The sequence below is a fragment of the Apteryx mantelli genome, chromosome 11 (genome assembly GCF_036417845.1).
Source record: "Apteryx mantelli isolate bAptMan1 chromosome 11, bAptMan1.hap1, whole genome shotgun sequence".
Lineage (NCBI taxonomy): Eukaryota > Metazoa > Chordata > Aves > Apterygiformes > Apterygidae > Apteryx > Apteryx mantelli.
In genome coordinates this window covers 22,630,848-22,648,996 of record NC_089988.1, presented here as the reverse complement: position 1 = coordinate 22,648,996, position 18,149 = coordinate 22,630,848, and positions in this window count along the sequence as shown.

Below are 18,149 nucleotides of genomic sequence, written 5' to 3'. Positions count from 1 at the left end.
CCACAAACAGCAGCCACGCACCTAGCACTGGCCTAGCAGGCACTGAGCCACCACTGACCTCACAACCACAAACAGCAGCCTCGCACCTAGCACTGGCCTAGCAGGCACTGAGCCACCACTGACCTCACAACCACAAACAGCACCCACGCACCTAGCACTGGCCTAGCAGGCACTGAGCCACCACTGACCTCACAACCACAAACAGCAGCCACGCACCTAGCACTGGCCTAGCAGGCTCTGAGCCACCACTGACCTCACAGCCACAAACAGCAGCCACGCACCTAGCACTGGCCTAGCAGGCACTGAGCCACCACTGACCTCACAACCACCAACAGCGGCCACGCACCTAGCACGGGCCTAGCAGGCACTGAGCCACAAGTGACCTCACAATTGAAAACAGCAGCCACGCACCTAGCACTGGCCTAGCAGGCACTGAGCCACCACTGACCTCACAGCCACAAACAGCAGCCACGCACCTAGCACTGGCCTAGCAGGCACTGAGCCACCACTGACCTCACAACCACAAACAGCACCCACGCACATAGCACTGGCCTATCAGACACTGAGCTACAAGTGACCTCACAACCACAAACAGCAGCCACGCACCTAGCACTGGCCTAGCAGGCACTGAGCCACCACTGACCTCACAACCACAAACAGCACCCACGCACCTAGCACTGGCCTAGCAGGCACTGAGCCACCACTGACCTCACAACCACAAACAGCAGCCACGCACCTAGCACTGGCCTAGCAGGCACTGAGCCACCACTGACCTCACAACCACAAACAGCAGCCACGCACCTAGCACTGGCCTAGCAGGCACTGAGCCACCACTGACCTCACAACCACAAACAGCACCCACGCACCTAGCACTGGCCTAGCAGGCACTGAGCCACCACCGACCTCACAACCACAAACAGCACCCACGCACCTAGCACTGGCTTAGCAGGCACTGAGCCACCACTGACCTCAAAACCACAAACAGCACACACGCACCTAGCACTGGCCTAGCAGGCCCTGAGGCAAAAGTGACCTCACAACCACAAACAGCACCCACGCACCTAGCACTGGCCTAGCAGGCACTGAGCCACCACTGACCTCACAACCACAAACAGCAGCCACGCACCTAGCACTGGCCTAGCAGGCACTGAGCCACCACTGACCTCACAACCACAAACAGCTCCCACGCACCTAGCACTGGCCTAGCAGGCACTGAGCCACCACTGACCTCACAACCACAAACAGCACCCACGCACCTAGCACTGGCCTAGCAGGCACTGAGCCACCACTGACCTCACAACCACCAACAGCACCCACGCACCTAGCACTGGCCTAGCAGGCACTGAGCCACCACTGACCTCACAACCACAAACAGCACCCACGCACCTAGCACTGGCTTAGCAGGCACTGAGCCACCACTGACCTCAAAACCACAAACAGCACCCACGCACCTAGCACTGGCCTAGCAGGCACTGAGGCAAAAGTGACCTCACAACCACAAACAGCACCCACACACCTAGCACTGGCCTAGCAGGCACTGAGCCACCACTGACCTCACAACCACAAACAGCAGCCACGCACCTAGCGCTGGCCTAGCAGGCACTGAGCCACCACTGACCTCACAACCACAAACAGCAGCCTCGCACCTAGCACTGGCCTAGCAGGCACTGAGCCACCACTGACCTCACAACCACAAACAGCACCCACGCACCTAGCACTGGCCTAGCAGGCACTGAGCCACCACTGACCTCACAACCACAAACAGCACCCACGCACCTAGCACTGGCCTAGCAGGCACTGAGCCACCACTGACCTCACAATTGAAAACAGCACCCACGCACCTAGCACTGCCCTAGCAGGCACTGAGCCACCACTGACCTCACAACCACCAACAGCAGCCACGCACCTAGCACTGGCCTAGCAGGCACTGAGCCACCACTGACCTCACAACCACAAACAGCAGCCACGCACCTAGCACTGGCCTAGCAGGCACTGAGCCACCACTGACCTCACAACCACCAACAGCAGCCACGCACCTAGCACTGGCCTAGCAGGCACTGAGCCACCACTGACCTCACAACTGAAAACAGCAGCCACGCACCTAGCACTGGCCTAGCAGGCACTGAGCCACCACTGACCTCACAACCACAAACAGCACCCACGCACCTAGCACTGGCCTAGCAGGCACTGAGCCACAGCTGACCTCACAGCCACAAACAGCAGCCACGCACCTAGCACTGGCCTAGCAGGCACTGAGCCACCACTGACCTCACAACCACAAACAGCAGCCTCGCACCTAGCACTGGCCTAGCAGGCACTGAGCCACCACTGACCTCACAACCACAAACAGCACCCACGCACCTAGCACTGGCCTAGCAGGCACTGAGCCACCACCGACCTCACAACCACAAACAGCAGCCACGCACCTAGCACTGGCCTAGCAGGCACTGAGCCACCACTGACCTCGCAAATGAAAACAGCAGACACGCACCTAGCACTGGCCTAGCAGGCACTGAGCCACCACTGACCTCACAACCACAAACTGCAGCCACGCACCTAGCACTGGCCTAGCAGGCACTGAGGCAAAAGTGACCTCACAACCACAAACAGCAGCCACGCACTTAGCACTGGCCTAGCAGGCTCTGAGCCACCACTGACCTCACAGCCACAAACAGCACCCACGCACATAGCACTGGCCTATCAGACACTGAGCTACAAGTGACCTCACAACCACAAACAGCAGCCACGCACCTAGCACTGGCCTAGCAGGCACTGAGCCACCACTGACTTCACAACCACAAACAGCAGCCACGCACCTAGCACTGGCCTAGCAGGCACTGAGCCACCACTGACCTCACAACCACAAACAGCAGCCACGCACCTAGCACTGCCCTAGCAGGCACTGAGCCACCACTGACCTCACAACCACAAACAGCACCCACGCACCTAGCACTGGCCTAGCAGGCACTGAGCCACCACCGACCTCACAACCACAAACAGCACCCACGCACCTAGCACTGGCTTAGCAGGCACTGAGCCACCACTGACCTCAAAACCACAAACAGCACCCACGCACCTAGCACTGGCCTAGCAGGCCCTGAGGCAAAAGTGACCTCACAACCACAAACAGCACCCACACACCTAGCACTGGCCTAGCAGGCACTGAGCCACCACTGACCTCACAACCACAAACAGCAGCCACGCACCTAGCACTGGCCTAGCAGGCACTGAGCCACCACTGACCTCACAACCACAAACAGCTCCCACGCACCTAGCACTGGCCTAGCAGGCACTGAGCCACCACTGACCTCACAACCACAAACAGCTCCCACGCACCTAGCACTGGCCTAGCAGGCACTGAGCCACCACTGACCTCACAACCACAAACAGCACCCACGCACCTAGCACTGGCCTAGCAGGCACTGAGCCACCACTGACCTCACAACCACCAACAGCAGTCACGCACCTAGCACTGGCCTAGCAGGCACTGAGCCACCACTGACCTCACAACCACAAACAGCACCCACGCACCTAGCACTGGCTTAGCAGGCACTGAGCCACCACTGACCTCAAAACCACAAACAGCACCCACGCACCTAGCACTGGCCTAGCAGGCACTGAGGCAAAAGTGACCTCACAACCACAAACAGCACCCACGCTCCTAGCACTGGCCTAGCAGGCACTGAGCCACCACCGACCTCACAACCACAAACAGCACCCACGCACCTAGCACTGGCTTAGCAGGCACTGAGCCACCACTGACCTCAAAACCACAAACAGCACCCACGCACCCAGCACTGGCCTAGCAGGCACTGAGCCACCACTGACCTCACAACCACAAACAGCACCCACACACCTAGCACTGGCCTAGCAGGCACTGAGCCACCACTGACCTCACAACCACAAACAGCAGCCACGCACCTAGCGCTGGCCTAGCAGGCACTGAGCCACCACTGACCTCACAACCACAAACAGCAGCCTCGCACCTAGCACTGGCCTAGCAGGCACTGAGCCACCACTGACCTCACAACCACAAACAGCACCCACGCACCTAGCACTGGCCTAGCAGGCACTGAGCCACCACTGACCTCACAACCACAAACAGCACCCACGCACCTAGCACTGGCCTAGCAGGCACTGAGCCACCACTGACCTCACAATTGAAAACAGCACCCACGCACCTAGCACTGCCCTAGCAGGCACTGAGCCACCACTGACCTCACAACCACCAACAGCAGCCACGCACCTAGCACTGGCCTAGCAGGCACTGAGCCACCACTGACCTCACAACCACAAACAGCAGCCACGCACCTAGCACTGGCCTAGCAGGCACTGAGCCACCACTGACCTCACAACCACCAACAGCAGCCACGCACCTAGCACTGGCCTAGCAGGCACTGAGCCACCACTGACCTCACAACTGAAAACAGCAGCCACGCACCTAGCACTGGCCTAGCAGGCACTGAGCCACCACTGACCTCACAACCACAAACAGCACCCACGCACCTAGCACTGGCCTAGCAGGCACTGAGCCACAGCTGACCTCACAACCACAAACAGCAGCCACGCACCTAGCACTGGCCTAGCAGGCACTGAGCCACCACTGACCTCACAACCACAAACAGCAGCCTCGCACCTAGCACTGGCCTAGCAGGCACTGAGCCACCACTGACCTCACAACCACAAACAGCACCCACGCACCTAGCACTGGCCTAGCAGGCACTGAGCCACCACCGACCTCACAACCACAAACAGCACCCACGCACCTAGCACTGGCCTAGCAGGCACTGAGCCACCACTGACCTCACAACCACAAACAGCAGCCACGCACCTAGCACTGGCTTAGCAGGCACTGAGCCACCACTGACCTCAAAACCACAAACAGCACCCACGCACCTAGCACTGGCCTAGCAGGCACTGAGGCAAAAGTGACCTCACAACCACAAACAGCACCCACACACCTAGCACTGGCCTAGCAGGCACTGAGCCACCACTGACCTCACAACCACAAACAGCAGCCACGCACCTAGCGCTGGCCTAGCAGGCACTGAGCCACCACTGACCTCACAACCACAAACAGCAGCCTCGCACCTAGCACTGGCCTAGCAGGCACTGAGCCACCACTGACCTCACAACCACAAACAGCACCCACGCACCTAGCACTGGCCTAGCAGGCACTGAGCCACCACTGACCTCACAACCACAAACAGCACCCACGCACCTAGCACTGGCCTAGCAGGCACTGAGCCACCACTGACCTCACAACCACAAACAGCACCCACGCACCTAGCACTGGCCTAGCAGGCACTGAGCCACCACTGACCTCACAACCACAAACAGCAGCCTCGCACCTAGCACTGGCCTAGCAGGCACTGAGCCACCACTGACCTCACAACCACAAACAGCACCCACGCACCTAGCACTGGCCTAGCAGGCACTGAGCCACCACTGACCTCACAACCACAAACAGCAGCCACGCACCTAGCACTGGCCTAGCAGGCTCTGAGCCACCACTGACCTCACAGCCACAAACAGCAGCCACGCACCTAGCACTGGCCTAGCAGGCACTGAGCCACCACTGACCTCACAACCACCAACAGCGGCCACGCACCTAGCACTGGCCTAGCAGGCACTGAGCCACAAGTGACCTCACAATTGAAAACAGCAGCCACGCACCTAGCACTGGCCTAGCAGGCACTGAGCCACCACTGACCTCACAGCCACAAACAGCAGCCACGCACCTAGCACTGGCCTAGCAGGCACTGAGCCACCACTGACCTCACAACCACAAACAGCACCCACGCACATAGCACTGGCCTATCAGACACTGAGCTACAAGTGACCTCACAACCACAAACAGCAGCCACGCACCTAGCACTGGCCTAGCAGGCACTGAGCCACCACTGACCTCACAACCACAAACAGCACCCACGCACCTAGCACTGGCCTAGCAGGCACTGAGCCACCACTGACCTCACAACCACAAACAGCAGCCACGCACCTAGCACTGGCCTAGCAGGCACTGAGCCACCACTGACCTCACAACCACAAACAGCAGCCACGCACCTAGCACTGGCCTAGCAGGCACTGAGCCACCACTGACCTCACAACCACAAACAGCACCCACGCACCTAGCACTGGCCTAGCAGGCACTGAGCCACCACCGACCTCACAACCACAAACAGCACCCACGCACCTAGCACTGGCTTAGCAGGCACTGAGCCACCACTGACCTCAAAACCACAAACAGCACACACGCACCTAGCACTGGCCTAGCAGGCCCTGAGGCAAAAGTGACCTCACAACCACAAACAGCACCCACACACCTAGCACTGGCCTAGCAGGCACTGAGCCACCACTGACCTCACAACCACAAACAGCAGCCACGCACCTAGCACTGGCCTAGCAGGCACTGAGCCACCACTGACCTCACAACCACAAACAGCTCCCACGCACCTAGCACTGGCCTAGCAGGCACTGAGCCACCACTGACCTCACAACCACAAACAGCACCCACGCACCTAGCACTGGCCTAGCAGGCACTGAGCCACCACTGACCTCACAACCACCAACAGCACCCACGCACCTAGCACTGGCCTAGCAGGCACTGAGCCACCACTGACCTCACAACCACAAACAGCACCCACGCACCTAGCACTGGCTTAGCAGGCACTGAGCCACCACTGACCTCAAAACCACAAACAGCACCCACGCACCTAGCACTGGCCTAGCAGGCACTGAGGCAAAAGTGACCTCACAACCACAAACAGCACCCACACACCTAGCACTGGCCTAGCAGGCACTGAGCCACCACTGACCTCACAACCACAAACAGCAGCCACGCACCTAGCGCTGGCCTAGCAGGCACTGAGCCACCACTGACCTCACAACCACAAACAGCAGCCTCGCACCTAGCACTGGCCTAGCAGGCACTGAGCCACCACTGACCTCACAACCACAAACAGCACCCACGCACCTAGCACTGGCCTAGCAGGCACTGAGCCACCACTGACCTCACAACCACAAACAGCACCCACGCACCTAGCACTGGCCTAGCAGGCACTGAGCCACCACTGACCTCACAATTGAAAACAGCACCCACGCACCTAGCACTGCCCTAGCAGGCACTGAGCCACCACTGACCTCACAACCACCAACAGCAGCCACGCACCTAGCACTGGCCTAGCAGGCACTGAGCCACCACTGACCTCACAACCACAAACAGCACCCACGCACCTAGCACTGGCCTAGCAGGCACTGAGCCACCACTGACCTCACAACCACCAACAGCAGCCACGCACCTAGCACTGGCCTAGCAGGCACTGAGCCACCACTGACCTCACAACTGAAAACAGCAGCCACGCACCTAGCACTGGCCTAGCAGGCACTGAGCCACCACTGACCTCACAACCACAAACAGCACCCACGCACCTAGCACTGGCCTAGCAGGCACTGAGCCACAGCTGACCTCACAGCCACAAACAGCAGCCACGCACCTAGCACTGGCCTAGCAGGCACTGAGCCACCACTGACCTCACAACCACAAACAGCAGCCTCGCACCTAGCACTGGCCTAGCAGGCACTGAGCCACCACTGACCTCACAACCACAAACAGCACCCACGCACCTAGCACTGGCCTAGCAGGCACTGAGCCACCACCGACCTCACAACCACAAACAGCAGCCACGCACCTAGCACTGGCCTAGCAGGCACTGAGCCACCACTGACCTCGCAAATGAAAACAGCAGACACGCACCTAGCACTGGCCTAGCAGGCACTGAGCCACCACTGACCTCACAACCACAAACTGCAGCCACGCACCTAGCACTGGCCTAGCAGGCACTGAGGCAAAAGTGACCTCACAACCACAAACAGCAGCCACGCACTTAGCACTGGCCTAGCAGGCTCTGAGCCACCACTGACCTCACAGCCACAAACAGCACCCACGCACATAGCACTGGCCTATCAGACACTGAGCTACAAGTGACCTCACAACCACAAACAGCAGCCACGCACCTAGCACTGGCCTAGCAGGCACTGAGCCACCACTGACTTCACAACCACAAACAGCAGCCACGCACCTAGCACTGGCCTAGCAGGCACTGAGCCACCACTGACCTCACAACCACAAACAGCAGCCACGCACCTAGCACTGCCCTAGCAGGCACTGAGCCACCACTGACCTCACAACCACAAACAGCACCCACGCACCTAGCACTGGCCTAGCAGGCACTGAGCCACCACCGACCTCACAACCACAAACAGCACCCACGCACCTAGCACTGGCTTAGCAGGCACTGAGCCACCACTGACCTCAAAACCACAAACAGCACCCACGCACCTAGCACTGGCCTAGCAGGCCCTGAGGCAAAAGTGACCTCACAACCACAAACAGCACCCACACACCTAGCACTGGCCTAGCAGGCACTGAGCCACCACTGACCTCACAACCACAAACAGCAGCCACGCACCTAGCACTGGCCTAGCAGGCACTGAGCCACCACTGACCTCACAACCACAAACAGCTCCCACGCACCTAGCACTGGCCTAGCAGGCACTGAGCCACCACTGACCTCACAACCACAAACAGCTCCCACGCACCTAGCACTGGCCTAGCAGGCACTGAGCCACCACTGACCTCACAACCACAAACAGCACCCACGCACCTAGCACTGGCCTAGCAGGCACTGAGCCACCACTGACCTCACAACCACCAACAGCACCCACGCACCTAGCACTGGCCTAGCAGGCACTGAGCCACCACTGACCTCACAACCACAAACAGCACCCACGCACCTAGCACTGGCTTAGCAGGCACTGAGCCACCACTGACCTCAAAACCACAAACAGCACCCACGCACCTAGCACTGGCCTAGCAGGCACTGAGGCAAAAGTGACCTCACAACCACAAACAGCACCCACGCTCCTAGCACTGGCCTAGCAGGCACTGAGCCACCACCGACCTCACAACCACAAACAGCACCCACGCACCTAGCACTGGCTTAGCAGGCACTGAGCCACCACTGACCTCAAAACCACAAACAGCACCCACGCACCTAGCACTGGCCTAGCAGGCACTGAGGCAAAAGTGACCTCACAACCACAAACAGCACCCACACACCTAGCACTGGCCTAGCAGGCACTGAGCCACCACTGACCTCACAACCACAAACAGCAGCCACGCACCTAGCGCTGGCCTAGCAGGCACTGAGCCACCACTGACCTCACAACCACAAACAGCAGCCTCGCACCTAGCACTGGCCTAGCAGGCACTGAGCCACCACTGACCTCACAACCACAAACAGCACCCACGCACCTAGCACTGGCCTAGCAGGCACTGAGCCACCACTGACCTCACAACCACAAACAGCACCCACGCACCTAGCACTGGCCTAGCAGGCACTGAGCCACCACTGACCTCACAATTGAAAACAGCACCCACGCACCTAGCACTGCCCTAGCAGGCACTGAGCCACCACTGACCTCACAACCACCAACAGCAGCCACGCACCTAGCACTGGCCTAGCAGGCACTGAGCCACCACTGACCTCACAACCACAAACAGCAGCCACGCACCTAGCACTGGCCTAGCAGGCACTGAGCCACCACTGACCTCACAACCACCAACAGCAGCCACGCACCTAGCACTGGCCTAGCAGGCACTGAGCCACCACTGACCTCACAACTGAAAACAGCAGCCACGCACCTAGCACTGGCCTAGCAGGCACTGAGCCACCACTGACCTCACAACCACAAACAGCACCCACGCACCTAGCACTGGCCTAGCAGGCACTGAGCCACAGCTGACCTCACAACCACAAACAGCAGCCACGCACCTAGCACTGGCCTAGCAGGCACTGAGCCACCACTGACCTCACAACCACAAACAGCAGCCTCGCACCTAGCACTGGCCTAGCAGGCACTGAGCCACCACTGACCTCACAACCACAAACAGCACCCACGCACCTAGCACTGGCCTAGCAGGCACTGAGCCACCACCGACCTCACAACCACAAACAGCACCCACGCACCTAGCACTGGCCTAGCAGGCACTGAGCCACCACTGACCTCGCAAATGAAAACAGCAGACACGCACCTAGCACTGGCCTAGCAGGCACTGAGCCACCACTGACCTCACAACCACAAACTGCAGCCACGCACCTAGCACTGGCCTAGCAGGCACTGAGGCAAAAGTGACCTCACAACCACAAACAGCAGCCACGCACCTAGCACTGGCCTAGCAGGCACTGAGCCACCACTGACCTCACAACCACAAACAGCAGCCACGCACCTAGCACTGGCCTAGCAGGCTCTGAGCCACCACTGACCTCACAGCCACAAACAGCACCCACGCACATAGCACTGGCCTATCAGACACTGAGCTACAAGTGACCTCACAACCACAAACAGCAGCCACGCACCTAGCACTGGCCTAGCAGGCACTGAGCCACCACTGACCTCACAACCACAAACAGCACCCACGCACCTAGCACTGGCCTAGCAGGCACTGAGCCACCACTGACTTCACAACCACAAACAGCAGCCACGCACCTAGCACTGGCCTAGCAGGCACTGAGCCACCACTGACCTCACAACCACAAACAGCAGCCACGCACCTAGCACTGCCCTAGCAGGCACTGAGCCACCACTGACCTCACAACCACAAACAGCACCCACGCACCTAGCACTGGCCTAGCAGGCACTGAGCCACCACCGACCTCACAACCACAAACAGCACCCACGCACCTAGCACTGGCTTAGCAGGCACTGAGCCACCACTGACCTCAAAACCACAAACAGCACCCACGCACCTAGCACTGGCCTAGCAGGCACTGAGGCAAAAGTGACCTCACAACCACAAACAGCACCCACACACCTAGCACTGGCCTAGCAGGCACTGAGCCACCACTGACCTCACAACCACAAACAGCAGCCACGCACCTAGCACTGGCTTAGCAGGCACTGAGCCACCACTGACCTCAAAACCACAAACAGCACCCACGCACCTAGCACTGGCCTAGCAGGCACTGAGGCAAAAGTGACCTCACAAACACAAACAGCACCCACACACCTAGCACTGGCCTAGCAGGCACTGAGCCACCACTGACCTCACAACCACAAACAGCAGCCACGCACCTAGCGCTGGCCTAGCAGGCACTGAGCCACCACTGACCTCACAACCACAAACAGCAGCCTCGCACCTAGCACTGGCCTAGCAGGCACTGAGCCACCACTGACCTCACAACCACAAACAGCACCCACGCACCTAGCACTGGCCTAGCAGGCACTGAGCCACCACTGACCTCACAACCACAAACAGCACCCACGCACCTAGCACTGGCCTAGCAGGCACTGAGCCACCACTGACCTCACAATTGAAAACAGCACCCACGCACCTAGCACTGCCCTAGCAGGCACTGAGCCACCACTGACCTCACAACCACCAACAGCAGCCACGCACCTAGCACTGGCCTAGCAGGCACTGAGCCACCACTGACCTCACAACCACAAACAGCACCCACGCACCTAGCACTGGCCTAGCAGGCACTGAGCCACCACTGACCTCACAACCACCAACAGCAGCCACGCACCTAGCACTGGCCTAGCAGGCACTGAGCCACCACTGACCTCACAACCACCAACAGCACCCACGCACCTAGCACTGGCCTAGCAGGCACTGAGCCACCACTGACCTCACAACTGAAAACAGCAGCCACGCACCTAGCACTGGCCTAGCAGGCACTGAGCCACCACTGACCTCACAACCACAAACAGCACCCACGCACCTAGCACTGGCCTAGCAGGCACTGAGCCACCACTGACCTCACAACCACCAACAGCAGCCACGCACCTAGCACTGGCCTAGCAGGCACTGAGCCACCACTGACCTCACAACCACCAACAGCAGCCACGCACCTAGCACTGGCCTAGCAGGCACTGAGCCACCACTGACCTCACAACTGAAAACAGCAGCCACGCACCTAGCACTGGCCTAGCAGGCACTGAGCCACCACTGACCTCACAACCACAAACAGCACCCACGCACCTAGCACTGGCCTAGCAGGCACTGAGCCACAGCTGACCTCACAACCACAAACAGCAGCCACGCACCTAGCACTGGCCTAGCAGGCACTGAGCCACCACTGACCTCACAACCACAAACAGCAGCCTCGCACCTAGCACTGGCCTAGCAGGCACTGAGCCACCACTGACCTCACAACCACAAACAGCACCCACGCACCTAGCACTGGCCTAGCAGGCACTGAGCCACCACCGACCTCACAACCACAAACAGCACCCACGCACCTAGCACTGGCCTAGCAGGCACTGAGCCACCACTGACCTCGCAAATGAAAACAGCAGACACGCACCTAGCACTGGCCTAGCAGGCACTGAGCCACCACTGACCTCACAACCACAAACTGCAGCCACGCACCTAGCACTGGCCTAGCAGGCACTGAGGCAAAAATGACCTCACAACCACAAACAGCAGCCACGCACCTAGCACTGGCCTAGCAGGCACTGAGCCACCACTGACCTCACAACCACAAACAGCAGCCACGCACCTAGCACTGGCCTAGCAGGCTCTGAGCCACCACTGACCTCACAGCCACAAACAGCACCCACGCACATAGCACTGGCCTATCAGACACTGAGCTACAAGTGACCTCACAACCACAAACAGCAGCCACGCACCTAGCACTGGCCTAGCAGGCACTGAGCCACCACTGACCTCACAACCACCAACAGCAGCCACGCACCTAGCACTGGCCTAGCAGGCACTGAGCCACCACTGACTTCACAACCACAAACAGCAGCCACGCACCTAGCACTGGCCTAGCAGGCACTGAGCCACCACTGACCTCACAACCACAAACAGCAGCCACGCACCTAGCACTGCCCTAGCAGGCACTGAGCCACCACTGACCTCACAACCACAAACAGCACCCACGCACCTAGCACTGGCCTAGCAGGCACTGAGCCACCACCGACCTCACAACCACAAACAGCACCCACGCACCTAGCACTGGCTTAGCAGGCACTGAGCCACCACTGACCTCAAAACCACAAACAGCACCCACGCACCTAGCACTGGCCTAGCAGGCCCTGAGGCAAAAGTGACCTCACAACCACAAACAGCACCCACACACCTAGCACTGGCCTAGCAGGCACTGAGCCACCACTGACCTCACAACCACAAACAGCAGCCACGCACCTAGCACTGGCCTAGCAGGCACTGAGCCACCACTGACCTCACAACCACAAACAGCTCCCACGCACCTAGCACTGGCCTAGCAGGCACTGAGCCACCACTGACCTCACAACCACAAACAGCTCCCACGCACCTAGCACTGGCCTAGCAGGCACTGAGCCACCACTGACCTCACAACCACAAACAGCACCCACGCACCTAGCACTGGCCTAGCAGGCACTGAGCCACCACTGACCTCACAACCACCAACAGCACCCACGCACCTAGCACTGGCCTAGCAGGCACTGAGCCACCACTGACCTCACAACCACAAACAGCACCCACGCACCTAGCACTGGCCTAGCAGGCACTGAGCCACCACTGACCTCAAAACCACAAACAGCACCCACGCACCTAGCACTGGCCTAGCAGGCACTGAGGCAAAAGTGACCTCACAACCACAAACAGCACCCACACACCTAGCACTGGCCTAGCAGGCACTGAGCCACCACTGACCTCACAACCACAAACAGCAGCCACGCACCTAGCGCTGGCCTAGCAGGCACTGAGCCACCACTGACCTCACAACCACAAACAGCAGCCTCGCACCTAGCACTGGCCTAGCAGGCACTGAGCCACCACTGACCTCACAACCACAAACAGCAGCCACGCACCTAGCACTGGCCTAGCAGGCACTGAGCCACCACTGACCTCACAATTGAAAACAGCACCCACGCACCTAGCACTGCCCTAGCAGGCACTGAGCCACCACTGACCTCACAACCACCAACAGTAGCCACGCACCTAGCACTGGCCTAGCAGGCACTGAGCCACCACTGACCTCACAACCACCAACAGCAGCCACGCACCTAGCACTGGCCTAGCAGGCACTGAGCCACCACTGACCTCACAACCACCAACAGCAGCCACGCACCTAGCACTGGCCTAGCAGGCACTGAGCCACCACTGACCTCACAACTGAAAACAGCAGCCACGCACCTAGCACTGGCCTAGCAGGCACTGAGCCACCACTGACCTCACAACCACAAACAGCACCCACGCACCTAGCACTGGCCTAGCAGGCACTGAGCCACCACTGACCTCACAACCACAAACAGCAGCCACGCACCTAGCACTGGCCTAGCAGGCACTGAGCCACCACTGACCTCACAACCACAAACAGCAGCCTCGCACCTAGCACTGGCCTAGCAGGCACTGAGCCACCACTGACCTCACAACCACAAACAGCACCCACGCACCTAGCACTGGCCTAGCAGGCACTGAGCCACCACCGACCTCACAACTGAAAACAGCAGCCACGCACCTAGCACTGGCCTAGCAGGCACTGAGCCACCACTGACCTCGCAAATGAAAACAGCAGACACGCACCTAGCACTGGCCTAGCAGGCACTGAGCCACCACTGACCTCACAACCACAAACTGCAGCCACGCACCTAGCACTGGCCTAGCAGGCACTGAGGCAAAAGTGACCTCACAACCACAAACAGCACCCACGCACCTAGCACTGGCCTAGCAGGCACTGAGCCACCACTGACCTCACAACCACAAACAGCAGCCACGCACCTAGCACTGGCCTAGCAGGCTCTGAACTACCACTGACCTCACAGCCACAAACAGCAGCCACGCACCTAGCACTGGCCTAGCAGGCACTGAGCCACCACTGACCTCACAACCACCAACAGCGGCCACGCACCTAGCACGGGCCTAGCAGGCACTGAGCCACAAGTGACCTCACAATTGAAAACAGCAGCCACGCACCTAGCACTGGCCTAGCAGGCACTGAGCCACCACTGACCTCACAGCCACAAACAGCAGCCACGCACCTAGCACTGGCCTAGCAGGCACTGAGCCACCACTGACCTCACAACCACAAACAGCACCCACGCACATAGCACTGGCCTATCAGACACTGAGCTACAAGTGACCTCACAACCACAAACAGCAGCCACGCACCTAGCACTGGCCTAGCAGGCACTGAGCCACCACTGACCTCACAACCACAAACAGCACCCACGCACCTAGCACTGGCCTAGCAGGCACTGAGCCACCACTGACCTCACAACCACAAACAGCAGCCACGCACCTAGCACTGGCCTAGCAGGCACTGAGCCACCACTGACCTCACAACCACAAACAGCACCCACGCACCTAGCACTGCCCTAGCAGGCACTGAGCCACCACTGACCTCACAACCACAAACAGCACCCACGCACCTAGCACTGGCCTAGCAGGCACTGAGCCACCACCGACCTCACAACCACAAACAGCACCCACGCACCTAGCACTGGCCTAGCAGGCACTGAGGCAAAAGTGACCTCACAACCACAAACAGCACCCACACACCTAGCACTGGCTTAGCAGGCACTGAGCCACCACCGACCTCACAACCACAAACAGCACCCACGCACCTAGCACTGGCCTAGCAGGCACTGAGCCACCACTGACCTCACAACCACAAACGGCAGCCACGCACCTATCACTGGCCTAGCAGGCACTGAGCCACCACTGACCTCACAACCACAAACAGCACCCACGCACATAGCACTGGCCTATCAGACACTGAGCTACAAGTGACCTCACAACCACAAACAGCAGCCACGCACCTAGCACTGGCCTAGCAGGCACTGAGCCACCACTGACCTCACAACCACAAACAGCACCCACGCACATAGCACTGGCCTATCAGACACTGAGCTACAAGTGACCTCACAACCACAAACAGCAGCCACGCACCTACCACTGGCCTAGAAGGCACTGAGCCACCACTGACCTCACAACCACAAACAGCAGCCACGCACCTAGCACTGGCCTAGAAGGCACTGAGCCACCACTGACCTCACAGCCACAAACAGCAGCCACGCACCTAGCACTGGCCTAGCAGGCACTGAGCCACCACTGACCTCACAACCACCAACAGCGGCCACGCACCTAGCACGGGCCTAGCAGGCACTGAGCCACAAGTGACCTCACAATTGAAAACAGCAGCCACGCACCTAGCACTGGCCTAGCAGGCACTGAGCCACCACTGACCTCACAACCACAAACAGCACCCACGCACCTAGCACTGGCCTAGCAGGCCCTGAGGCAAAAGTGACCTCACAACCACAAACAGCACCCACACACCTAGCACTGGCCTAGCAGGCACTGAGCCACCACTGACCTCACAACCACAAACAGCAGCCACGCACCTAGCACTGGCCTAGCAGGCACTGAGCCACCACTGACCTCACAACCACCAACAGCACCCACGCACCTAGCACTGGCCTAGCAGGCACTGAGCCACCACTGACCTCACAACCACAAACAGCACCCACGCACCTAGCACTGGCTTAGCAGGCACTGAGCCACCACTGACCTCAAAACCACAAACAGCACCCACGCACCTAGCACTGGCCTAGCAGGCACTGAGGCAAAAGTGACCTCACAACCACAAACAGCACCCACACACCTAGCACTGGCCTAGCAGGCACTGAGCCACCACTGACCTCACAACCACAAACAGCAGCCACGCACCTAGCGCTGGCCTAGCAGGCACTGAGCCACCACTGACCTCACAACCACAAACAGCAGCCTCGCACCTAGCACTGGCCTAGCAGGCACTGAGCCACCACTGACCTCACAACCACAAACAGCACCCACGCACCTAGCACTGGCCTAGCAGGCACTGAGCCACCACTGACCTCACAACCACCAACAGCACCCACGCACCTAGCACTGGCCTAGCAGGCACTGAGCCACCACTGACCTCACAACTGAAAACAGCAGCCACGCACCTAGCACTGGCCTAGCAGGCACTGAGCCACCACTGACCTCACAACCACAAACAGCAGCCACGCACCTAGCACTGGCCTAGCAGGCACTGAGCCACCACTGACCTCACAACCACAAACAGCACCCACGCACCTAGCACTGGCCTAGCAGGCACTGAGCCACCACTGACCTCACAACTGAAAACAGCAGCCACGCACCTAGCACTGGCCTAGCAGGCACTGAGCCACCACTGACCTCACAACCACAAACAGCAGCCACGCACCTAGCACTGGCCTAGCAGGCACTGAGCCACAGCTGACCTCACAACCACAAACAGCAGCCACGCACCTAGCACTGGCCTAGCAGGCACTGAGCCACCACTGACCTCACAACCACAAACAGCAGCCTCGCACCTAGCACTGGCCTAGCAGGCACTGAGCCACCACTGACCTCACAACCACAAACAGCAGCCACGCACCTAGCACTGGCCTAGCAGGCACTGAGCCACCACTGACCTCACAACCACAAACAGCAGCCACGCACCTAGCACTGGCCTAGCAGGCACTGAGCCACCACTGACCTCGCAAATGAAAACAGCAGACACGCACCTAGCACTGGCCTAGCAGGCACTGAGCCACAGCTGACCTCACAACCACAAACTGCAGCCACGCACCTAGCACTGGCCTAGCAGGCACTGAGCCACCACTGACCTCACAACCACAAACAGCAGCCACGCACCTAGCACTGGCCTAGCAGGCACTGAGCCACCACTGACCTCACAGCCACCAACAGCGGCCACGCACCTAGCACGGGCCTAGCAGGCACTGAGCCACAAGTGACCTCACAATTGAAAACAGCAGCCACGCACCTAGCACTGGCCTAGCAGGCACTGAGCCACCACTGACCTCACAACCACAAACAGCAGCCACGCACCTAGCACTGGCCTAGCAGGCACTGAGCCACCACTGACCTCACAACCACAAACAGCACCCACGCACATAGCACTGGCCTATCAGACACTGAGCTACAAGTGACCTCACAACCACAAACAGCAGCCACGCACCTAGCACTGGCCTAGCAGGCACTGAGCCACAAGTGACCTCACAACCACAAACAGCACCCACGCACCTAGCACTGGCCTAGCAGGCACTGAGCCACCACTGACCTCACAACCACCAACAGCAGC